Raw genomic sequence first — 27847 nt, forward strand, 5'->3', positions numbered from 1 at the left:
ACAGTTCATTAAAGAAATAACTAACCAGAGGAATGTATTATTTGGTAAAGACAGAAGGGGTAGAAAGACAAAAATATCACATGGTATGCCCGATTTAGAAGAAGATCTTCCATCTAGCAAAAAAAGTAAAAGAAGTTTTAGAAGTTGGACAGTTACCGTGGTGTGCCTACCAAACAAAGACACCTGCCATATCCCATCAGCTGCAGACAAAAAAAACATTTCAAAGCAGGATTTGGAGCCGGAAGAAGAAAATTTAAAACAACTGTTATTGAAGAACAAGTTTTAAATACCATCATGTCTGATGAAGTCGTTGACAACGAAACTGTTGGTTTTCCTGCCTTGAAAAATTGTGGAGGGTTTGAACTACTGAAGTGCTATCAGAACTGTCGGGAGTTAACGAATATTGAATGTGCTTGGACTGTTGCAAATCTAAAAACAATTTTAGGATGTCAATCCAAACTTTATGTAAGACCTTTCCAAAGAAACCTATCCACAGAACCTATCACAACTACTATTGATCCTTATTCCCAAGTAAGATGTGAAATATATCAGAAGTCTTTCTCAGTGAGAGAATTGCGTACTCACTTAAAAACGTGTAATTTGGATAGTAATGAAAAATGTGACAATGATGAACTGTATAATCCAAAGCTGACAAAAACAGATGGTATTGTACAACATGTTCAGGAGAATGTTGAGGTAGATTCAATAGATATCAATGATGTATGCAGAGATAGACCAAATGACATGTTTTCACAATTTGAAGCTCATCTTGTTAACATTCAACATACCAATATCAGAAATGAGTCACGAGAAATTCCCAGCAGTTCTAACTACATTGTAGTATAGGTAGAAGAGCAGACTAATCAAAACCAGAGTGGATCCAACCTTGAGGAAGAGTGTATTCACGTTGAGCATGATATTCAAAATGCTGATTCCCCTCCAACTTTGAACAATGCAGTAGATACCACTTTAGGCAGCGAAATAGCAGCTTCATGTAATGAGGACAACTCTGAAGTTGACCTTGATTGTACAATTGAGAAAATAATCGAGTCCTGTCTAGAAAAGAAAATAGTAGATCCAGTTGAAATTTTACGATGTGCCCAAGATAAAGTAGTGACAGGAAGACAACTAGATATACAGGAAGGCAACATGGTCACCGAGCTTGAAGGTGACACAAATTTTATCTTGGTAGACCGGAATAAAATCCTGGAAACCTCTGTTGAAGAGATCTCTGAGATTAAGAGTGATGACCTCAGAAAGACTTTGCAAGTTCAGTTTTATGGAGAAGTAAGTATTTTATCTGGGGAAAAAACCCACATTTTTAATTCATTTTTATGTCGCCTGTGTTCATGCAGAAGCGGCATATAGGTATCACTTTGGTACAATCCGCCGTCATGCATCGGCGTCACACAATTGTTCGTTGCACTTTTCTCAGCAACTATACATCTCAGGATACTGATATTTTGTATGGAGCTTTATATGGGTATGATTAGTTACGATAACATAACCATCCATCCAATGCTTTCCCATGAGGGTTACGATTCCGGCTCATTGACTGTAATGACTCAAGCCCGGAATTGATCCACTCTGGGCGTAAAATCAGGAATTGTCTGTTTATTTTAATAAAAAAAACTAGAGCTAGTTGAATTTTGCTTATTTCAATATACATTTTACATCTATAATAGCAAATTTTGTAGACATTGAGACTTAAAAACGGCGTTAAATGCAGAAAATATGAAATTTTGATCTTGAATTTTATAAAGTTCAAGATCAGCGGCTAGACGCTGAAAATAGAAATAAGTTTTTTTAACCTAATGATCAATTCTGACATCTGGGATTGAAAACTATATAATAGTGTTAGATTTAACTTATTTGAAGTAAAAACACAACATTTGAAACTTAAATCGGGTGAGACAAAGAAATACTATTTGCGCCATTGAAGCCAATGGGATGAAATCGTAACCCTCACGGGAAAGCATTGGACGGAGGGTTACATTATCGTAACTAGGGTTTGATGTAATGTGGGATGCGATTTCATTACACGCAGGTGACATTTGCCTTCCCTAGAAAGCACCATCTAGTTTTTTATTTACCCTGATATTGATGATGAAAAAGGCTTTAAGATATATCAACTGTTATTGAGAAGTCCCTCCCTCAATTGCATGCCAAACATTCTGTTTTTCAATTAAAGGTAATAGTGACGATTACTTTAGAACAAGTAACAAGAAAATATTAGGATAACTTCGCACACTAAATGCTGGTATACAAGTCAGGAACGGAATCTACAATTTCCAGGTGTAACAATAAGAAATATTAGGATCGTTTCCCTGCATTGTATACCAGTATTCAGTTTGGAAACTAATTCTTATAATTTTGTTATTGTTACTTCTCAGAGTAATCGTTGCACGTTTCTAAATTAAAAGACAATATATTTAAGTTATTCTTGAGGGTCAATTGTTTTTAACTTTAAAAAAAGAAAAAACATGATATCATATGAATGTTATCCCAACAAGGAATACAGCACGGTTCACTATATATGAGGTCACTTTGACTTATATTTTCTGCTTTCAATCATAAACGTAATGCAGTGTTCTCCTATGAATTATCAATTAGCAACATGGAAATCAACATACATTGTAATACTGAGTTTCCAAAAAAAGATAGCATCTACTTTACATCCTACATGTATTATAAAATCAGTCAAGATACATGTAGCACCAGGTTAAAAAATATACCAACAGGTACCATGGTGCTATAAAGGATTTGGGAGTACAAATGTACACTGTGTGATTTATCATTTGTACAAAATGCATGTACAAGTGTGTGACATGTTATATTTTGCATTAAATCTTATGATTTTTAGACGGCAGCAGACTTTGGTGGGCCCAGAAGGGAATTTTTCAGGCTAGTTTTGGACAGAGATAAAGACAAAATACTTTGAAAATGGTATTAAGGAATATTTGGCATTAGATTATGTCACTGTTGGAAAAATCATGGGTTAGTATCAACATTAAATGTCAGGGGCGGATCCAGTAACTTGAAAAGGGGGTCCATTCAGGGTTCAGGATGAAAGGGGGGTTCACCAGACAAATTTTTGTCTATTTTTGCCAAAAATATGCACGAAAATTTTCGAACGAAAGCGGGGGTTCCAACCCCTGGAACCACCCCTCAGGATCGGCCACTGAATGTAGATTATAATATAACATATATGTTTATTAATAATCATTATCACTTTGCACAAAATATTCTATCACAAAATGCATTATAAAAGGTTGGTACGATTGTGCACATACATGTTTAACATCTATAAAGATGAATCTCCTCAATATTATTTTTTTAGTTTTTTAGGGTTTGTTGCCTCTTCTTCATATTCAAGGGAACCACTACAATAGTTAGTGTATTGCCCACTTTCAAAAGTGCCGTATAATATATTAATCACATTGTATGTCTGTTTTTGGAGTACGATTAATCAAATTTTAATAAGATTTTTACACAACATTTAGTACCAATTTTGATGAGACCTTTCATGTTAAATTTTCTAGTTTTATTATGTCTCCCTCCACTTGGTGAAGTTACATTGTTTTTCTCATGTCTGTTTTTCTGTCTGTCACACATCTTGTTATCCAAACTCTTCTTAAACTACCAAACCTAATTGCATGAAATTTGGTATGCAGTAAAGCCACCATATATTATAGTTTAATCCACTGAATTTGGCTTTGAACTTTTGGAACAAACTTTGATCAATGTTGTTACTGGAAACGTCAAGATCATTTCAGCAAAGAGATGTCAATAATCAGTTTGGATTTTTTTTTTATTACATTGTTGTCTGATTGTGTTGTGCAAAATTATAATGAAATGGAGGGGAGGATTACAATGACCATTAATTTTGTGAAATAAAATTGAAATAAAAAACATGCACAAATAAAGCAATGATATAGAAAATATCTTATAAGACAATTTTGTACATAGTGGCTGTAAGCTTTATTTTATATGAAAAACAGCAAGTAATAATGATACAATAAATGAATTATAATTGGTAATTTAAACTGATGATCCAATGTTGAGTTATATTTATATTTGTATATTTTTTCTAACAGCATTAAGCATTCTGCAGAATGGCTGTATGCCATCATTTATGGATGAGGAAATCTTGAACCAAATTTTTAGTACAGAAGATCCAGGGAACCCTAGTTTAAGGAATCTTCGTTTTGGGTTGGACACGTTGGGACTCTTAAGGGTAAGTTTTAAAAAGATATCAATCATTTTAGATCACCTGGCCCACAGGGCCATGTGAGCTTTTGTCATCCCTTTGCGTCCATCGCCTCCTCTGAAACTACTAAAGCAAATTCTTTGAAGCTTTGCAGGAATGGTCTATGGCATGTTGCAATTGGCTACAAGCTATCCTTATTTCGGAGCGATTTGTTAAAAAAAATATTGCTGCCGTTACTAAAATAGAACATAGGGGTAAATATGCAGTTTTTGCTTTTTTTCATGAACTTCACTTCTGCCGCCTACTATGCTCCTCACGACTAGGCATAGGTGTACCAGATGAGTTCTGCGACGGATAACAAAAACAAGACTAAAACTGGGGACACAAAACAGACAAAGAAATAGACAATGAACATTTAAAACATTGTTATTGTATGCAAAAAGTTTATGAAAAATTCAATCAGGCTTGTGTAGAAAGGATTTCGACACAATTCACAAAGTCATCAATGCCAAAGTTGGTACCTGTCCTATTGAAATCTGCTCTCATTAGTTGGTCATTAATTGCAATGTTCATTGGCTCAAAAATTAGCCGCATCGATGTTTCCCTCTGATCCATAATCAACTAAATCTTTTCACTGAGTTGTGTACCAACTGGATTCTGTATTTGACCTGCGATCCAAATATTGACGGGAGATGAGTTTGTTGTTCTCATTCTATGGCTTGCCCAAGCTTGAGTCCAAATATCAAGTCTTCTGTTAATTTCATCCATGTAAATGTAGTACAGGGCTACTAAATGCAGTTCATTTAGTGGATCGAGAATTCCCTGGTCTTCCATATGATAGAATAAGTTGTAGAAATAGCACAAAACACCCTCGTTAACGTCCCTTTACAATCTCTATATTCGCTGATTGTGCGTGCTTGGGCCTGAAATCATACTGCCGTCACCATGTTTTGTCATCATGAAATCCGCCACAGATACATTTTCTAGTCCCTTATCTGACCGAACCCTTAAGGGTATACCAAAATTCGCTACTCCAGAGAGGAAGCTACTCAATACGGTGGCGGATGTGTTGTTGTCACGACAATGTAGATACATAATTAGCCTACTGAACCCATCAATTCCACCCAGTATAATGAATCTCCATCTTACTAATTTATGGTTACTGTCTTTGTGCCATAAGTTGTTCGGTGCCATCACGTTGTATACACGCCTGTGCAGTCGACCGGTCTTTCTCTCTTGGGTACCAGCGTAGTCTATTCTATGAATGGCATCTCTTAACCTCCATCTTTGTACTTTAATTCCTTTTCCTTTCAGTATTTGACGTAACATGCGTTCGCCACAACGAGGAAAGTCCACGACAATGCCGGAAAGTATATTATCAAGGTTGTCATCATCAATGTCAGAAAAATCTCTTTTCTGTAGTCCAAAATGAGCCATTCGTCGATAGATTGTTCTCTCTGAGAGTTGTAAGAGATTTCCAATGTCCGATATCTTGAAGTCACAATCCAACAACGATTCCATACATTTTTGTTGACATGGTATTTTGGATGACCATCCAAACCATCAGTTTTTTACAGGTTTCATGTTTCCATACTTGATGCATTCCATTCTCAGTGTCATCATATGCGCTAGAATGGTAACTCCTAGATATTCAAGTTCATGTTTTGAAGGCATGCTGACAATATTTAGTGTGATTTTTTCTTTCTCAAACATTTCCCGCACATGAAGCAAGCCAACTTTTTGAAGAACTTTCAACATTTCTGATTCTGCCATTTTTCTTTTTGTTTTATCTTAATTCTCTTAATTTCCCATGAGTCCCTTCTAATAGCTAATTATAATAAGGAAAATGCTCATAAAGAAAAAAACCTCATCATAATAGAGAAAAACCTCACCATGATAAAAAAAACCCCTCATCATAATAAAGAAAAACCTCATCATAATAGAGGAAAACCTTATCATAATAGAGATAAAGCTTATCATTATAAAAAAACTCATCATCAGGAGAAAAAGCTCATCATAATAATGAAAAACCTCATCATAATAAAGAAAAACCTCATCATAATAAAGAAAAACCTCATCATGATAAAGAAAAACCTCATCATGATAAAGAAGGAAGTACCATAAGGCAGTTACGGCGTTCCATAGTTTTCATCAATTTGTTGGATTTTTTTTATAGATAACATAGTTGTTACATTTAGAGGACGTGTTTAAAAATAAATTGACATTCCTATGGAAATCAATGTGTCCCACTGCTTGCTGTCTTATTTAATTGTTCTTATGAGGTCTGCGACATACAGGAGGTTCCATGAAATGAAGAATAACAGATATTTCCCTTTTAATGTCTCGATGTCTCATTCCGCTAAATAGATGATGTCTTTTCACTGAATAATTCTGTTTGGTAACAATGTTGACGAAATCCAATGAACTATAAATAATGGATACGGTTGAGTCATATCTAGACTTAGATCTAAACATTGACAATGAAGGTCGGTTGCGAACTTTACTTTTTGACAAAAGAAAATGTTTTAGATATTCCCACTATGAATGGTCATTTTTTTTAGAAACATTTAGGCTGCGCCTGCATAGGGTGTATTTGCAAGTGAAAAAAATATTTAAGGGCGTTTATTTCCTTTACAGATAGTTACTGCTTAAAAGGGTTTCAAAATGTAAGGTTGAAGTTATCCTTGTGGAAGTTTTACGGACGAAATCATTATTTGGATTACCATTATGGTGTAACAGATTATCAAAGGAAGTTCAGTTAATCGTAAACAAAGTTCCTTCCTTTTTTCCTCGATCGTAAAAAGACCAACTACGACCTATCACCCTGCTTCTAACTCGCAAGAGAAACACGACGGATGCTACTATTCGAGCAGGAGTTAATTGTTCTGGATCACCTTATTTCACCATGGTGTTTGATAGAGTTCGCTTTGCTCAATTTTTAGTTTTTTAGCTGGGTTATTTTCTTGTTGTTTGTCGTTCCGTTGTTTTAACTGTTGGTCTTAAGATTTGTTATTGCCCTTTGTTCAATATTGTTATCTTTTGTCACTGTTTGTACTACGTGTTTTTTTCTGAAAACGTTGTTGCAACACCTGGATAGACACCACTGCAGATGTACTTTAAGTCTTGGAGGGTTTCGCCAGCCAGAAGCTAACAATCCGATGATCTCATGAAATATAAAAAATGAGTATTATTTTGTAAATTTTTGGTCCATTCTAAATATAAAAATTGTCTATACAAAGGCATAGATTGCTCGAGCCAGATTTGTCACAACTTTTTCGAATTTGTTTTTAATGTTGAGTGTCGTACTCACTGATATGTACACATTCATTTCTCTATCTAATAACTTTGTAAAAATGAGGATTATAATTTTATTTGAACACGTCATTAATAGGATGTATACGTATGACCAGTACTAAAAGAGGACTGAAAAGTGAAATTGTTTAATCCAACGATGTGTTGATTAATACGTGACTAGACTATCTTAAAAGTTTTCATATTCCGTATTTGGAATTGATTGAATAAACATTATAATATGCTGCTGTCAGAACAAAATGAATGAATAAGAATTTCCGTTATATAACATTGATTTAAAGGAAATTGTGAGGAAATTTATTTAGCGACGATTTAACACTTTCTTAACGCCAACTTTACAAATACAAATACACTTTTAATCAACTGAAGCTGTAAGTCTGCTTCCCATCAGCAACAATTTGTTGATGGCATACAAAATATTACACTATTTTGATTGATCATAAAAACTAGTATCAGTAAATAATTAAGGCAAAAAAAAAAAAAAAAAAATACATATCATAAACCATGTACATCAACTTTTATTACAAAAAATACCAATAAGGCAACTGTAAAAAATATATTGGAATTTAAAATTCGCTCTCAGTACAATAGCGTTTACTTGATTTCTAATTTTCCCTTGTTGTTTCCTGTGGCGTAATATAGCAGTAAAGTTTGTGATAAAATATCTTTAGAAAAAAAAATTCCTTTCATTTTATTGTTTTGTATTTGCTGTGTGTTTTTTTTTAATTCTTATTGGGTTTATTAATGGATCGATATAACAATAATAGTAAAACGTGCATATGTTAAAAGGTAATGTATTGATTTGCAAATCCAAACGCTTATTTCTTATTTTGAATTGTGTCCATTTGTTAGTTAATTGAATGATGAATACGGCTACATATACGACAAATATGATGACAACCACTGGATTACAATCTCTACAGGCTTGCGTCAAGGAAATAAAAAAGTTTGCGGTGTTGATAATGTGTGTTTGCGATCAACCCTTCTTTCCAACAACTGCTTGTCAAATTTCGTTGAAAGTGTAGCCCAATCTATCTACATGTTTTCCAATCTATGTATTGTATTGATGTGCATGCTTTTTTTTATTTATTTGTTTTCTGAATAGATATATTGTTTATGCCAACTGGATAGCAGTATATGTTAAGTTCTGTATTGAACTATTTAGAGTAAAAACCATGTTTATAACGTGAACGACAATATTTAAAAGCTTCAATGATTTGAAAAACATAAAAACAAAATGTACGCTTTTATAACGCACTTGGAAAGATTATCGAATGTCTCAAAATGGCATAAGAATAAAATTTTACAATCGTTTTATTTCAATTCATATAAAACGAATGAGATCTGGTCCGATTTCCTATGGAACAATTATCCATAAAATCACAGAATGGAAACTATTACAGGTCACCATATGGCCTTCAACAATCATAAAAACATGTACCGTATAATATACTATCTAAATCCATCGGGATGACAAAATGTGAAAAAAATCAAATAAAAAACGTACAGATTCATACTACAATAATAAGCAAAAACATTAAGGGAGACTGAAACAAAATTTTATAATTGATGACTTGCATTAGTCTAGAATATAGACAAGAGATCCTGAAATGTAGAAGTAGTTCTATGTGGAATTTGGTTTATAATGGTTGATACGTTTACAAAAGACCTATTATTTCGTTGTTTTATATCAATAATATACATGATAGCAACAGAAGTCTAAGATGTTTCCCAGTTCTACTATATTGTCATTCAGATCAAGATGAAAGGCTTTCTGTATTCCATAAAATCTCACAAATTGTACACAAATCTAGAGAACATTAGGCAAAAAAAAAAAAAAAACAAAAACCCACAAAAGGACCATTATTGGTATTACCTTGATAATAACGTTTGTTACAAATCACATCAAAGATAGAAAACAATAATCACAGATCTTACAACAACTCTAAATTGAAATCCGTAAGAATAAGTTCTTTATTCACTTTATTTCAGTTTTAATCCAAGTTTGTTGTTGATTTGCAAATTCCTCCGATATGACAAACAGATGCTCCGTTCAGGTTGTACATGTATACACATCTGTTCAAACGTATGATCAATCACGAAAGGTAAGGTTTGTTTTGTGAATCTTTTGTATCATCCGGCTCAAATTATATCTTCACGGCTAAACATTCTTTTTGTTTGCTTACGTTTTGTATTTGACTGACCAAAGAAAAATGGACTGTATTTCTGATTTTTAAGAAAATTTTTGTATATATTTATTTAAGGCATAATAAGTCCTCATCTGCATATCGAATAAGAAGTAAAATCACAAAAAAACTGAACTCCGAGGAAATTTCAAAAAGGAAAGTCCCCAATCAAATGGCAAAATCAAAAAAACAAACACATCAAACGATGGATACCAACTGTCATATTCCTGACTTGGTACAGGCATTCCCTTATGTAGAAAATGGTGGATTGAACCTGGTTTTATAGCTAGCTAAACCTCTTACTTGTATGACAGTCGCTTCGAGCATTTACTGCAGATTCATTTATATTCATGGGCACCAGTTTTCGTGGATTGGGGAAAATTGTTATTTGGTGGATATTTGATTTCGTGGAATTACCAAAATCTGTATACAAGCATTTAGTCCTGTGTTGAACATTTTAATACATAGTTCACGAATTCGAACAAAATCTACTAAAATTGGTTTTTTAACAACAATTTCCTTTCAACGACACAATCATTTACACATGTTATTTTCATTTTTTACAATATTTGTGAAACAGATCTAAACATCGATATATTGCTCGTTAAAAAGCAAAAAAAAAGTGGTTTTTCTGTTCAGTTTGAATTTATATTATATGAATTCCTCCACATAATTTTTTTAAAAAGATTATTTCTGAAAAGATATCAATTTGGATAAATTGTGTTTTATATACAATCCATTCAATACTTTTGTCTTCTTAGCGAAGAAATATTTCTCTAAGTACATATGCAGCTTGTGCATTTGTGTAACAAGGAATAATCGTCAAAATATAATTTACGAAGTCATTTGCGAAGACAACATAATGTCTCTTTTTATCTATCCTGATCCGCCGAACACAAGAAAAATAAATCGCAGAACTTAATGTAATTGATGAAATTACTTGGAATGAAAATCAATATTTTGAATTTATAGAGGCAGTCATGATTGTTTAAGAATGACATTTTTGTGTAACTTCTTCATAGCTTAAAAATCTCTAAATTCACCGCTACTTTATTGTATTTTTTATATCGGTCTTCTTATCATTGAACATATCTTGGTCTCCTAGATTATGATATTATTTGTTTCTATATTTCATAAATTTTACAATCCGACCTCATTTTTTATTGAAGATATATCGTACCTGAAATTGTCAATAAACATGAAGTATATCAGGGATTGTCCTAAATGAAACACAACTATGTCAGACAACAGATAATTGACAATGTGACTTCTGTATAAACGACACCAATGATAAGCCATCTTATTGTAAAGAAACCGGAAACAAGATGACAACATCATAGACTGTAGTAACGTGATTAATACAAAATTAGGGCGAATATTTGGATTACTTTGTCTATGTTTCATCTACAATGAAAGTACTGGACGTCTTCACAGAATTCCTCACCAAGATCATTAAAGCAAATGAACTAAATAATACATCAGTTTACAAATTCGTACACCCATCAATATATTTCAAAAATGATAGAACTCAGGATGTTGTGACATTAATGACAATGACCACTCTGTTGCAATGTTACTAAATATATTCCTTTCAATGGTCGGATAATTCTCGTTGTGCGTACGACACAGTGCATATATTGACCCCCTTTCAGACTGTTTTGGAAGGTATATTAAGTAAAGCGCTTCGGACGCAACTAATGAATAAAGTTTCACCAAATACAAAACATTTCATTTTATGCTGTCTTGATACTGGTTATTGTTTTAATTTCAACTGGTTTTAATAACTGGCCTCCACAATATAGAAACCTGCAGCATCGTTTTACCATTTATTTTTTTAAGAATTTATCAATAAAAAAGTTTAAGATATAGACTTTCTCCTTTGAACCCAATTGTATCTTTTTTATATAGGGTTCCTATTAGTAACGTTCATCCCTTCGAAAGTTTACGAACGACATAACATTTGGTTGACCGCTAAGGAATAATATCTGCGTCATGATGACCATGGATATGTTCAAATTATCATAGCTTCAATATCTTTTCACCGATTAGGACACCATTAAGTGCAACTTATCACCTAATATTTACTTCCCATGAGCAAAACGGGGAAGTTTTACAGGATACGCTTCCCCTGAACATCTGAGATAATCATGGTTTTAGGTTGAGCTTCCATTGCACAGTCTAGAGTTTTATGTGTTGTTTTTATTGATTGATTGATTGGTTGGTGTTTAACGCCACTTTCATCACTATTGTGCTCATCCGTGGCGGTAAGATTTTATTGGTAAAGGAATCCCGAGTGCCCGGGGAGAACCACCGACCTTCGGTAGGAAGACTGAAAATCACAGTCAATTAGAATTGGAGTCGAGTGCACCTACCACGTGCGGAATTCAAACTCAGAATCTCAGTGTTGACAGGCTAGTGGTACAGTAGAACGATTATGTAGACCACTTGGCCACCGAGGACACTTAAAAAAATATCATGCAAAGCTCTGATTTTTTTTGTCCGGCTTTGGCTATACTTCTTGTCATTTTTGGTTTATCAGCTCTTCATTTTTTTAATGAGGTTTTAATTTTTAAATATATATTGGCCTCGAGCATCATTGAAGAAACATTTATTGTCGAAATGCGCACCTGGCGCAGTAAAATTGGTACCGTTACTGTTCCTACGTTTTTGTTTTTTTTTCTGATTTTTTATTACCCCGTTCGTATGTCTTGCCTTTTTTAATTGAATGCAGATTACTGATAATTGCCACCCAGGGCAGAACGCTGTTTTTTTCATTATCGTATCACAGTTTAACTGTGAAAACTCGAAATCCAGATGTTTGATATTTCTTGAGCGCTTTCGTATTATTCTATTAATATTGGATAATGGTATTTTTGCTTCATATACACGAAAATTAAAACGTGTCACTTCGATTTACCGATTAAGATTATTCTAATAATACGTCTGAAAAAAATTCTAACTGTTCTTTTAACATTCCTTTAATCAAAAGGAGTTTGACTAAGATCATTAATTATTGAATGATTTTTTGTATTCATTTTGTTTTAGAAACTATTTAATATCATTATGGGAAAAGCTTTTATAACAACTTAAATGAAGTAATTATCTGTCCATTTGTAAACAGATTTTATTTCTTTTTTCGTAATAAAAAGGAATATTGCGGAATATCTTTTTATTAAGTAACCGATAAGTGTGTTTATATTATACCTCGAAATGACATCAACAAAACTAGATCAAAATTCAGAAATCTCCAAAACATAAAATGGATTTTAATTTTTGTTTTAAAATCTAGGTCCTACCATGCATTAATACTTCATAAGGTGCACATGTTTGTCTGTAATCAGAAGACATTTTATGATGTGAACATGGCTTTTTGTTTAAATTTAATGAGAAAGTCATGTTAAGCTTTCATACTCAGACTTGTTTTAATCTACTGGTTTGTCTGTTTTATGTATATCATCTCCCTGCAGATTTCCTAAACTTTATATAATTAGACCAAATTCTGATATAATTGCCTTCAAGTTCATCCAATGTAAAGAACAAAATATAAGGACAAGTAAAATGCCAAAGTAATAATCGGTGCGTTCGATTACTTGTAACCAGATTATTTATTCCCGTCAAAGGTTATGGTCAAATTTTTTAAGAGTAATTATTCAAAAATAAGTATTTGCTTTTAATAGTAAATGAATTTTAGTCTGAAACAGTCATTTTGATCTGAACAGTTCTTTATAGATTCAACAAAAGATTATTAAATCATTTTCAACTTTTTAGTCAATTTTTAGAATTATCCACAACGATCAATTCAGTATTGTTCAGACCAGAACATGACTCTTTGTCATGAGTCTTTTCAGATGATGATAAGATCAATTTGACAGTTTTAGACTAAAAATCGTTTAATATTGTATAAAAAAAAACTCATCATAGATAACAGGATTAAAATGTGTACGTCAGATGAGCGTCTCACAACTCAAAAGACTCATCAGTGATGCTCGAATCAACAAAGTTGAAAAGGCCAAATAAAGTACGAAGTTGAAGGACAATGATACCAAAGAAATAAGGAGACTTGTAATAGTAAAAGTTAAGTTAATATTGACATTTAAAGATCTGCAAACAAGAAATAATGTTAAGATCCCCGAGCCCAAAGGGCGAGGTGATTTGAACAGCTTTTTGTGAGGAGGTCTTTTAATGTCAATATTAACTTGCCATCAAACTTTTACTGACTTACAAGCCGTCAAAAACGTAAGAAAACTACACAAAAAGCGCCCGCAGAAGCCTTGTCCCCTTAATATGGACGAGGCTAAATCGGATTAAATTTTAATGATAGTTAAACAGTACTCAGACATATATACAAACAACAGTTACCTAATTGCATCGAAAACGGACCGATTAAATGGCAGTTTATCATTTAATAATTTTATTATTTTAAAATGTGATGCTTTAAATTAGAACATACTCACCCGTTCTTGTCCAATAGGAAATCAGTTTTTTCCCTTCTATTTTTCATAGTACATGACTTTCCATATTCTGGACGCCTGTCTTTGCTCCTTTCTAATAAAATCCACATAACAAAAAACAAATATGAAGCTTAAAAATGGAAAAATATTAAATACTAAACTCGTTCAAAGGGTATCTACACGTCTCAATCTTCAAAATCGCTTATCTAAAAATACTACCATCGCTAACATTTTTAACTATAAAAATCGTGGTTACCCTTCTATCGATAAGTGTCATGCCAAAAAATGACTTACATGTCCCCGTCTTTCCACCAACAATACGGTGAGGTCTACGTATAATGGTCGCACTTTTTCTTTAAATTTTGAAACTGATATAACTTGAAAAACAAACAGTATTATTTATTTACTCACATGAAACAAACCGGGATGCGGTATTCAGTACGTAGGTGAAACTGGACGATATTTATCTAATCGCACGCAAGAACACCTGTATCGTTTTAAAAGACCCAATAAATTCAAAAGTATCATTTATCAACATCTTAAAAAGCACAATCATCCTATTAAATATTTAACAGTTCAACATTTAGAAGTAGTAAATAAGCAGCCTGGTGAATCTCATTCAAAGTTTGTACGATCACGAAAAAAATTAAATTAAATTGGGTCAAAAAATTACAGACAGTCTACCCTCTCGGTCTTAATGATAATATCATGGGTAATATATCAAGAACCGATTCTGTTAACATTTTGGATATAGTTTCTAAAACCGTTCTCATGGGCGTAGAAAAAATCGCAATCAAAGAAAATTTCGGATTAACCATACAAATATTTCGGACCTAATTTCTATTTCAAAAAACAACGGCAGACATTATCTACTAACCAAGCTCTGTTCTTTACCTATAAATAAATCAAATAAAATTTTAGAGGATTGCAACACAATTTCATATTACAGTCCTATGTATGAAATCGTTCAAATTATAATGGCATATTGTTATTCTAAACTGTTTCCCAAAATTAATCGCCCTGAAGATCATAAAAAACATTTTATTAAAATAAAGTATGTCAATAAAGGTTTTGATTTTGTAAATATTGCCGGTATTTTTAACGACCATTCTGTTAAAGAACAAATTCCTGTATATTTTGATACATTGTAATACTGAACTCCCTCTTATTTGTTATATTTACAAGCAATCTACCCGAAAATTCGTGTTTAATTATAGCCAAATCTGTAAAGATGTAAATATCAGTGAAAATACACCTCCGTCATGTAATTGTAGTAATTCTGAATACACTTATGGCCCCATTTCCCATGTTATAACAGGAGACCTTAACATTGTTCGCGACCGAGAGTTAAAATCATTCCTCAGTAAAGGACCTAAATATCGTCCCCCGTCAATTATTAATTGGAATGAGTGTCGTAATATCATCCACGACTCACTTCGTGCTTACTGTTTGGAATGGATAAAACGGGAAAAAAGCTGACAAAAAATCTTTGGACTCTTTTTTTAATTCAGTAATGAAGATAGTTGATATACGTTTACAACATTTTAAAGAAAATTTTACTCTTAACAACAACCATTAAAATCCTATTTCTCCTTTCAAACATAAACTAAAAGACCTAGCCAAGGAATTTGTTTTTGTCCCGGCTGATAAAGCTGCTAATAAAATCATTATAGTTTGACGTAAATTTTACATTGAGGTTCTGCAAAAGGAAATCACCAATTCACCAACATTCCAACTGACTTCATTTTCAGAAAACGATATCTGTAACAAACATAAATAATTAGCTACTTCTTTACAAGCAGAACCAAATACAATGAAAGTCCCAAATATGTACTGGCTTCCGAAACTACACAAATCACCTTACAAATATAGATTTATTTCGTCTTCAAGTCATTATTCCACTACTAAATTGTCTATTCTACTTACTAGTACACTTGGTACAATCAAAAACCTGATAATAAATTGTTCAAATAAGGCCTTTGAAAATAGTGGAATTAACTACTTTTGGAGTGTCAAAAACTCGTTGGAAGTACTTGATAAATTGCATGCATATATTGGTGATTTTGAATCTGTTTAAAGTTTTGATTTTTCTACCCTATATACTACTTTGCCTCATATTCTTATTAAGAAAAAAATCACACACCTAATTAAATGGGCATTTAAAAAGTCGGAATGCGAATACATATGTTCAAACTCTTTTAGGTCATTTTTTAGTAGCAACAAACAAAAGAGCTATGTCAATTGGACATGCTTTGATACTATATCTGCCCTTGAATTTTTACTTGATAACATTTTTGTTCGCTTTGGAGATTCCGTATATCGTCGAGTTATCGGAATTCCAATGGGGACTAAATGTGCATCACTTAGTGCGGAACTGTTTTTGTATTGTTATGAGTTACAATTTATGACTAAAATCAGCAAAGACATATCGAAACAACATCTGATACAAAAATTTATCAATACTTTTAGATATTTGGATGATATATTGGCTCTCAATAATGACGACTTCAGTATGTATACTAAAGAAATTTATCCTGTTGAACTTACTTTAAATAAAGCTAATACTAACAATGACCACTGTCCTTTCCTCGATCTTGATATCTATATCATTAACGGGAAGCTTAATACAAAAATGTATGATTAAAGAGATGATTTTTCATTTCCTATCGTTAATTATCCATTTTTAGATGATGACGTCCCCTTGTCACCATCTAATGGTGTTTATATATCTCAACTTGTACGATTCGCTCGTGTATGTAACAACGTATTAGATTTTAACGAGAGAAATTTATGTATTACTGAAAAATTATTACACCAGGGTTTTCGATATCATAAACTAGTCAAAACCTTTACTAAATTTTATCATCGGTATAAGGACATCATTCGTAAATATAACTCAACATGCAGATATCTAATACGTTCAGGTATTTCACATCCAATATTTTATGGTAATATTCTTTACAAAGCACAAAAATGTCAGTATTCACCTCAAAAGCTAACGAAACCTTTAAACAGACTTATTAAGAAAGGATATAGTTACGATACTGTTGTCAGGTCATTAAAGATTGCATATTTTGGCTTAAGTATTGATTCACTTATAGGGTCTTTGCATCGGAATTAAACATATTTATTCTAAAACCAGTTGTTGGCATGACACGGGTTATGTTCTTCTCATATATTTTATGATAGTATAATACTAAACCCCTGACAGGAGGGATTGTGCCTGATATTCATATGATGAAGACATAATCTTTCAATCAGTTTAATTGAGGTCTGAAGCTGGCATGTCAGTAACAGCTAGTAGTCTGTTGTTATTTATGTATTATTGCCATTTTGTTTATTTAATTTGTTTCCTATTCTGACATCGGACTCGGACTTCTCTTAAACTGAGTTTTACTGTGCGTACTGTTGTACGTTTGTTTTTTCTACATTGGCTAGAGGTATAGGGGGAGGGTTGAGATCTCAAAAAACATGTTTAACCCCGCTGCATTTTTGCGCCTGTCCCAAGTCAGGAGCCTCTGGCCATTGTTAGTCTTGTATCATTTTTAATTTTAGTTTCTTGTGTATAATTTGGAGTTTAGTATGACGTCCATTATCACTGAACTAATATACATATTTGTTTAGGGGTCAGCTGAAGGACGCCTTCGGGTGCGGGATTTTCTCGCTGCATTGAAGACCCATTGGTGGCCTTCGGCTGTTGTCTACTCTATGGACGGGCTGTTGTCTCTTTGACACATTCCCCATTTCCATTCTCAATTTTATACTATAAAATGCTATACATGAATGACTTTTCTTTGTTGATTAATTATGAAAGTGATCTCTTAAAAACTGCACTAATTAAGTGTACAATCCCCCTGAGGTAATTTCTATAGGACAAGATCAAAAAGAAAATCATGAGTACTGTTGTTTGTCTGATTATTATAAATGAAAACAAGATATCAGAACTATAAAAGCGTTTTAAGTTGAGATTTTCAATCTGATACTGATCACAGCTCACAACACAACTCACTTCTTGGACAAATCATTATGGAATTCCCTGATGAATTGAACGCTTTATTAGCAGCTATGAACGTGTCTGGAAATGAACCTGTCTGGACATTTTCGGCAAGTACTGACCAGGTGAGAGTACAGTTAATATGGAACAAATCTAAGGAACCAGAGGCATCCACCAGTAAACCCAAGCCAGCCCTGAAAAAGAACAAACCACCATCCACCAGGAGAAGGGACGCGAAGCGTTATGACCAGTGGGTGCAGGCCAAAAGCTCTGCTGCAACATCGGCTGAGGTAATACCACCAACCACCAGCGTAGACCAGAATCATCAAACAGAAGCCAGAAAAGAAAAGAAAAAAAGAACTGAAAAGGGGGCAAAGGTGTTGGTGAATTAATATTTAAAATAAAATCAATGTTTTTTCAAGAAACAATGTCTGTTGGTAAAAAAAAAAACCTAATACATTCATCAATAAAAAAAGTAAGCATCTGATGTTAAAACGATTGTAAATTTCAAAATCTATCGATAAAGTTTTATCTTTATTGATAATTATACAATTTTAAAAAAACTGATTTTTATAACATTGCATGCTCTTTAAAATTAAGAACCTTTAGACATATAAGTATTAAATTGTACCTGAAGCAGAAGAAATCTCCATTTATGAACAATTTATCCTTTTTTGTTATCACAAAACTATCTCATTGCCATTTCATCCCATCTTTAAAAATGACCATTAAATATGATTTACATCCCTTTTACTAATCATATGAACAAGATGGCCGCCATGGCTAAAAATAGAACATTGGGTAAAATGCATTTTTTGGCTTATATCTCTGAAACTAAAGCATTTAAAGCAAATCTGACATGGGGTTAAAATGTTCATCATGTCAAGATCTTCAGACGAATCAATCTACCCGTTGTTGGGATGCTGCCCCTAATTTGGTAATTTTAGGGAAATTTTGCAGGTTTTGGTTCTTATCTGGAATATTATAATAGATAAAGATAAATTGTAAACAGCAAACATGTTCTGCAAAGTAATATCAACAAATAAGACAACATGACAAAAATTGTCAATTGACCCCTTAAGGAGTTATTGCCCTTTAAGGTATAGAACCACTTATTCAGGCCCGGTCGGAAAGAACATACAAGAAAGTAGTATATATTTAAAACAAAATAGTTCCTATGCATAGCTGTATCTTTGTCAATAGGTGAAATATTTGGGTAGACTTGTATCAAATGGAAGCTTGGGGACTTGGGATCACTTTAGAACCCTTGTTGAAAGTTTCTTTTGATTAATAAAGAAGTATATAAAATTATAATAGGAGCGCACATTTGCCCTGTTGTTCATATCAGAAGTACCTGTTTTTGTACTATCAAACTTCCGGGAACCAGTACGCTCTAATATGCAATTAAAGGTATATTGAATTTGAAAGTCAGGAATAGGTATAATTTTGACATGAAATGACTGCCACTTTATTTGAACTTAAGACAACGTAGCCATTAATGCTTGAAATTGCAGAATTTAACATAGAAAGCAATGGAGCACCTGTGGTAAATTTTATGACGTTCTGATTCGTTTAACGCCGTCACGTAGAGACCCCCTATGGATTCGTAAGGGGGGTCAATAGATTTAAAAGAGATATAATGACGTAACGTCTGCTCTTATTTATTATTGTATTTCATTGTTTTTTTTATATACCTATTGAAGCAAACATTTCCCGGTTTTGGGATAGGTTAGATTTTCACTCAAAAACCGTCTGAAAATTAAACGGAGGTTTCAAACTGTTGTCACTTGCATTAATTCTTAAACATTCTAGGGTTGGGATGATTTAATTTTCAAAAATGCGTAAACAATACACGCGTTAAAGAGAGGCGAAAGATATCAAAGGGATATTCACACTCATAAGTCAAAAGCAAAATGATGATGCCAATAAATAAGATTAACGCTTGGAAAGAGTTATTTACTAATGCTAACATAGAACAACCTGCATTAACGAAACCTTTCAATTTTACCAATATATTTTCCCGAAAACTCGGCAAATTTGTTCCTTTAGTATTAAAGAAATTAAACACTTAAAACAAGCTTCACATTTGGCTTTTTCATTCGTTTAAATTAAAAGTATTTTTTTCAGCAAATGTATATTAATTACTTAATGCGTTAAAACAATAATTAACGCGTTATAAGAAGATTTAAAACGTGAAAGAAGGTTTAACGCGTTAAATGAGGGTTTAACGGGTTAAAATAAGGTTTAACGCGTTAAAATTTAAGGAAAATATTTAATTTTTGCAAATGTATCGTTTTAAATCAACGTTAACGCATTAAAAGCAACGTTAACGCGTTTAAAAAAGCTACTTTAACGCGTTAAAAGCTACTTTAACGTGTTAAAAGCAACGTTAACGCGTTAAAACCTATTTAAAAGCTATTTTAACCACTAGTAGCAAGATTTAAGTCTGAAACGGTCATTTTGGTCTGATCAAGTCTTAATCGCCTTGATTTACTGCTAGGGAAAAACGTTAAGACCGGTTTAGACTTTCAGACTCTGTTCCGATATATCGTGTTCAGTCAGGTCAGTCGGGTCAAGATAAACAAGACAGATTCTTCTAGCGTTCAAATAAGACTTGATTAGATCACGTTCAGATAAAATAAGACCAAAGGTAAAAAATCTGTTTAGTTGCTGTAAGATCGTGTTCAGTCGTGTTAAGATTTTAAATATTTTAAATAAAACGAGCGACACTTTATCAGTGTTTATCAGGGGTTACTCCCCTTTATGAATAAAATCGGCATAGCTAGGAGGATATTCTTTTGTGGTCTTTTAATGTAATACTGTATATCTATTTCATTAAATAACGTATGCAAACGTACAATTCATTTTTTCCCGATAGAATTTTTAACATTTAATTGGTTATATAAGAAAAGATTAATTGTCTTAACCGGGAAATGTGTTAGTCATTAAAATTTTGCAGTCGTGCTTTCTGACATAAAGTAGTCCTGTATTTATTCATTCCGCCCGTAAAGATATAATGATAAGTAATATATCCCAAAGATGTTCTGAAATTTTCTTAAACATTTTTTGTTTCTAATGTAAAATAATAGTTCTGATCCATATAAAATTTGTCAAGAGAAATATATTCTAAGTATCTAATTTACTTTAAATTTTTAAATATTATACAGATGACAGTTGCTTGGTGAAAGTTATTTACATTTCAATAAACGGATTATCTAAGCAGTCAACCGAAACGGGTTGTCATAAACTATCTAAATAATTACCCATGCAACGCTTATGATGTTTTATCTATGGACGTAAAATGAATAAAGTTCCATGTTTTATCTTATATAAGGATTTACCGGGTAAAATTATTACATTGACAAATAAAACATTATTTTTTCAAAAAAAATGCAACAAGAATAAAGAATATTTTAAGAATTTAGTTGACAGTTTATATTTACCATTAGGTACCTATAAAGACCGATTTCGATACCTCTCTTGATTTTCTTTTATCATCAAGTTTTTTTTAGCAAGAACTAATACAAGAATAAATCATATAGAAAAATATCAAACAACGATTGATAAAATCTTGTGTACGGTTTATATTTCTGTTTCGTATCAGATTTTTTTTATAACACCAGCGTTACTTCTCATTTAAAAAACAGTGAGATGCTTACTTGCTTTTTCGAAATTGACCAAAAAGCTATAGAATAACGTAGCGAAATGACTGTACTTATAGATTATACCTTTGTTTTTCCATTTTGAATTGTTTTACACTAGTCATTTTGGGGACCCTTATAGCTTGCTGTTCGGTGTGAGCCAAAGCTCCGTGTTGAGGCCGTATTTTTAATCTATAATTGTTTTATACTTTGTAACTTGGATGGAGATGATTATTTGGCACACATACCACATCTTCTTATTTATATTAACCGGGAGCAGTTTATAATATTTTCATTTCGATAAAAAGAAATATGCAATTCAGTAAATCAAATCGATTTGTACCATATTGTTACATTCAAAAGTCTTTAACTGAAGTAAATGATTGATAGAAATACATTATTTGTATTGCATCGCTCCTAAAATAATGTCCAGTGTCAAATATTACACATCGATGATCACTTAGATGTTCAACTGATTCAACCAAAAATTAAACTTAGGACTAGGATCAAATGCAATTCATTACGTTACAATTGTATCCAATATTAATATTGCTAATAACATTCAGTCGAGGAAAAGACACATGTGACATTGATATGCATTGGTTTGTTCTAGCCTGATACGGCGAGCGCGTGTCGACAAAAAAGGTCATGTTAACAAGAGAACAATTGTTGTGAATCAGAGCCAAATTGACCTTTGTTCCAACTTTACTCATAAATAATGCGTGCTTGTGGACAAAAGGTCACAGACGAAAGGTCACAATTCAGTTTCTGAGACTATTTTCTTTGAAAAAGAGAAAATACTTATTTAAAAAAATATATTTTGTATGTATCTTGAACTATTGTATATATAAACCAACTCTGTAAACAAATGTATTAAATGAACAAATAATTGTTTAGTAAACAAACTATCAAAGTGGATTGGTACCTAAACAGCTTCATGGTGCTAAGAAATATTATATCATTTGCATGATTAAAATTTAATAAATCTGCATTTACCAAGGCTAATGAACAATTTCATAAACTGTAAAAAGAATATATGTAATACAAAGGAATTTTTCAAGATATTTCTCTTACATACTTAAACAATTGTCACTTCCTGTCCTGTGACTTAGACCTGTGACTTTTCAGTGTTCGCTTACTGTTAAGAATAGGACCTCCCTTACCCAGGACCTCCCTTACTAATGGAGAGAAAGCTGTCGGGACTACCAATCCTAAGTGTTAGAGAGAATAAAAAGTACATCAGTCATTCTCAATTTTATATGTTTTGCGTAAAACAAAACGGTTTTAAATGTTGAATTTAAGGAATGCTCGGATTTAAGAAAAATAAATCTTTTTCGTTTGCTTTTCGTTGAAATCATCCTGAATATTATGTAATATTGTACGCTGAACATTCAACGATCATGGCCAAGCATGTGTTCTTCAAAATGCAATCTGTAGAAGAAAAAACACGGTTTTAAATCATGTACATTGGAAATCAAGAATCGTGTGTCGTGTTCGACCTATAATCCTTTATTTAATAGTCGAAATTGACTATTAATATATAGTTTTGTTTTGCACCTACGTAACTCTATGTATGCATGTTTTTGCCACTTTGCTTGGAAAAATTGTCATATATCTTAATTCTCTTTCAATAACATTTCCTTATTCAATTTGCTACTCGTCTACCAAAAAAAAAATAGATATTGTTTCATTTTTGCCATTTTGGTTATAATAAGTTCTTGGTAGATGTATGTCCTTTATGATCTCTCAGGTAAATATCAAAAATGAGTCCTGAGTTTTGACGGTTGTGAATTAAGGATTAGTTACTTTATGGAACACTTATTTCCTTGGATGGTAGTACAAACTTGTATTTTATCCTTTAAAGTTAGTATGCCTGTTTAATAATTTACAGTTTTAAGGAGAATTCTTCGTCTTTTGCAAATAGATGAAGAATAAAATGAAAATTTGCTTTCGATTGCATTCAGGCAGAGAGAAATATGTTTTGTTATATTTCAGACGATTTTTAGTACGGATATTAAACTATAATTCTTAATCTCTTCCAATTTACAAATATAATTTGGTATTGTTTTTTCTGCAAATGGTAGATGAAACTTGTATGTTCTAACTTTTTCAGAGGTCTGTGAAATCTTGAAAATATGACGTTCCCGGAAATCACAAGTCGCTATATAGAATGCTTGTAAAATTCAGAAACTTGCAGTACGCTCATATTTAATACTTTTCTGTTAAAAAAGAAAGTGTAAAATTAAGAAGGCGAAAACGGGAAAAGGGGAGGGTTGTTACACGAACACTTTCTTCGCAATTTAATTCTAAACGAATAGTGATTATCTAACTTTTTGTTCAAATATCGAATACACAATCAAATCACTAACTTATCCACGCTTGCAATAACCTTTTTATTGACAGGTTTCTGCTGACATTTGATTGGACAACAGTTTAATGTAGGCGTGACAATCTATCACATTTATCCAATCAGCTGTCTTGTTAAACAAACCTGTGTGCGATGACCCACTGTCCACATAGTTTAGTTTAGAGAGTTTAGTTGTTTTTTTTATAATGAATTGATCATCAAAAGGACGTTGTTGCTATTGTTGGCCAGGGACTTTCTATACTAATGAAAAAGTCCATGTGTGTGCTTGTCAGATAGAAATAGACAACGCTTATATTTAAGAATAAAAAAAGTGATGAAAAAGAAATATTACTATGCATTGGATGGATATTTAGACTAATTCACTAGCTGTGTTATACAGACGGAGAAATAACGCCACGTGTAGCCAGGATAAAAAAAAATGATGATTTTAATTATGCTAAAAATGATATATTATCCAATCAAAGGGGAAGCGATATGTCGGCTCCTGAATCCGCCACTGACCAAGCAAATTACGACATAATTAAACAATTAACAACCTTGTAAAAAAATAATAGAAAAGCGTCTTTTTTATCCCTTATATTTTATGATATTTTGTGGACAATATAAATCTTAAATCAGTGTTTCAAAGTCATATCAGATAAAAAAAATAATTGCAATTTCTGCCACAAAAAAAAACGTATTTTAGAATCACGAAATAATTGAAATCGAATTTGGATTAGTTTTGTGCTCAATGGAATTTATTAAGACTTTAAAATATCTGTTCCTTTATATTCGCTATTTTGAAATCGAATTTAATGAGGTTCATATATAAGTATGTGCCAAAACAGAAAAAATACAGTTGCAAATCAACGGGTACGTCTAAACACTGCCCAGGACCTCCTGAGTGCACTCAGGACATACAAAGTGCACCCAGGACTCTTTTAAAGTCATCGTATATGCGCACAGGAAAAATGTTTACATTCTTTTCACGTTGTCTATTTTAGTGGAAACTTTTGGAATATTTTGAAAACGAACTTAAATAGATATTCAACATTTTTATAAAATAATGAGGGCACGTGTCACTGATTCACAACTACTCAGCCGTGAATAATCTAATCAACAAAATTGATTGGATTATCCTTATTGGTTATGAATATTCAGATTCAATATTTTATTAATCTATCTTATGAATATTATGTTATTAAAACAGTGTTTTTTATAAAAATTTAATAATGCGAAATTTTAAAGTTTTTTCGAAATTGATTTATGTAATTAAATACTTTGTGTATGGACTTTAACGATAATGGAGAAAAAAACCTCAAAAGTCCCATTTAATGTATTTTTATACAGTTTATGTGTAATGAGTCAGCTAAATTAATTTTGTTATTATACGTTCTGCAGTTCTAAAGTAAAAGAAATAACAATTGATATTGTTTTATAGTTTGTCTATTATCAGTTCGTTTTTGTTTTTCTTCGTGAATTTTTTCTCCTTTTCAACATCAATTAAATAAACGAATATCATATTTTATTTAATATAAACATACAATGTGTTTTTTGTTTTGTTTTGATAAGTCTAATATCTTGGTAGAGTACGTGCTTTTATTGGTTTCTTTCTTTGGTTTGGCTTATGGGCGAGTTTTTGTTTTATTTTTATTTAACATCTGTGCATAAGGACTTATTCGTTGTAAGAACGGACTGAGTATCTTTCAACAGTCTGCGAAATAGTCTTTCTCGCTGTTCTTGATTATGAGTCTTGCAAAAACAACATTAAATTGATATGAAATAACATGTTTTCTGTAAGACCAAAAAGTTCATAATTTCTCATGAGCTCGATTTAAAACCAAATCTTACTACCTGAAAATGTTAAGAAAAAAAACCAAATATGATAAATGACGGGAGTTCAATGTACGCATTATTTTAGCCCGTTTGTGAAAGGGGGGTCGGTCTTGATTGGGACAGAAAACTGACAGAAAAATGGAGTCAAATTCATTATTCAGAATTTATTTTCTCATTGAAATTCGTTCAGGCTTGTAATCATGGTAATACTGGAGAAGAACGATTTTAAGGAGAAACAAAACTTTACTGTTTGAGTTTGATTATTTGAAAATCGTATTTTGATAAGTACGGCAACAAATACAGATAAGAACGGGCTTCATTTAAAACCAAATATTGCCTTATTAAAATGTTGATGACAAATTCCTTCTTCAGATTTTATTTCCCGTTTCAAACTCGTTTGAGGAATTTATTACTCACTCATCGGTACAGCGGATACAGCTTAATAGGTACTTCGAAGGGTGAAAAGCTATATACCGTACATTCATTTAACTATGCACCGTACAGAAGGATTTATGTGGTCAGCTATACACTGTACACAACGCTTCTTTTCGGAATAAAATATCGAAAAATAACATATGTATGAAAGATTTCAATGCCAATTATTGAAACAGCTATACTTATTACGTACACACAGTGCATGGCCTTCTATCAGAAAAAGAGTTGCAATATTGAATATAGAATCATATCGGATGAGACGAGCGCCAACTTCTTTGACAAGTATTTGCACATGTTTTAGTAAGCGTTCTTGTTTTAGGAAAATAATGAGACTTCTCTAATCATCAACCTACGACCAAATCATTTCTTAAAACAACAATTATGTTTAGATTGAGGTACACATTGATATTATGTAAACAAAACAAAGACTTTCTTACCGTGTCAGAAGAAAAATCGATCACGTCCGCTTGGATAGTACCTATATCCGCTGTACCGATGATACACGGTGTTACTGGACAAGAACGAGTGAAAAAAGCGACAGTGTCTTGTAAATATGTGGATACACTTTCAATAGTCACACACATATTTTATATACATTTATTTCGGGAATTATTTTTTTAATTTATTATGCGCTCTATTGATGCCAGATTTTCCTTTTTTTTACTATCAATGTTCAACCACACCTATATATGCATTCTTATATTATAGGACTTTCCTCGTAGATGAAACAGGGGTTTTATCCAAAAAGGACGTCACGTTTTGCAATGAATAAGATCTATATTATTTTTAACGTTTTCAAATGAAATGAATTGAATTGAAAATTTCCCGACTATAGACAAGACAAGACGTATACATGTACATATACGTAGACTTCGTTTGGATGTGACATGTCTTTAAAATTAATACAGTCGAAATAAGACTGAGAATGAAACTTTTTTCTGTTAACTATGTACCATAAATTTAGGTACATCTCTCTACGATTAATCAGTTCAGTTCAGTTCAGTTTCTTGTATATTCCTCCATTAATTGTGGAGCACTACCCATAGGGTATAATTGTAGCAACTATATACACCTTAGAACATAAGGAAACATTTAATTATGTACAGATGACTGAATTAAGGCAATAATAATTACTAAATAATTAATATTATAACTAATTCATAGGATTGTCATCATAAAATTTTAAAAATAATATTCATAATGTGCTGAAGTGTAAGAATAAGTTAAGTAAGAACTGGATATATTTACAAATAAGAATTTAGAATTAAAGTGGTCTTAAATTAAACTTTCTTATAATTGTTAGTTAAAGGTGCTATACGTACATCAGAATTTATAATGAGAAGGTTATTTTATAAGACTTATGTAAAAGGGTTGGGGTTTAGAACGATTCATCATATATACATGTTTTCCTTCACAGTTTAAAGTTACCTTATTT

At 32.3% G+C, this 27847-nt stretch overlaps 1 pseudogene; it reads left to right on the forward strand.

The window, feature by feature from the left end:
* Nucleotides 1–294: 294 nt before the first annotated feature.
* The window catches only part of LOC127701826 (uncharacterized), a 43674-nt pseudogene continuing 16121 nt past the window's right edge, over nt 295–27847 (forward strand).

This window comes from Mytilus californianus, unplaced genomic scaffold, assembly GCF_021869535.1.
Source record: "Mytilus californianus isolate M0D057914Y unplaced genomic scaffold, xbMytCali1.0.p SCAF_5, whole genome shotgun sequence".
NCBI classification, from domain to species: Eukaryota; Metazoa; Mollusca; class Bivalvia; order Mytilida; family Mytilidae; genus Mytilus; species Mytilus californianus.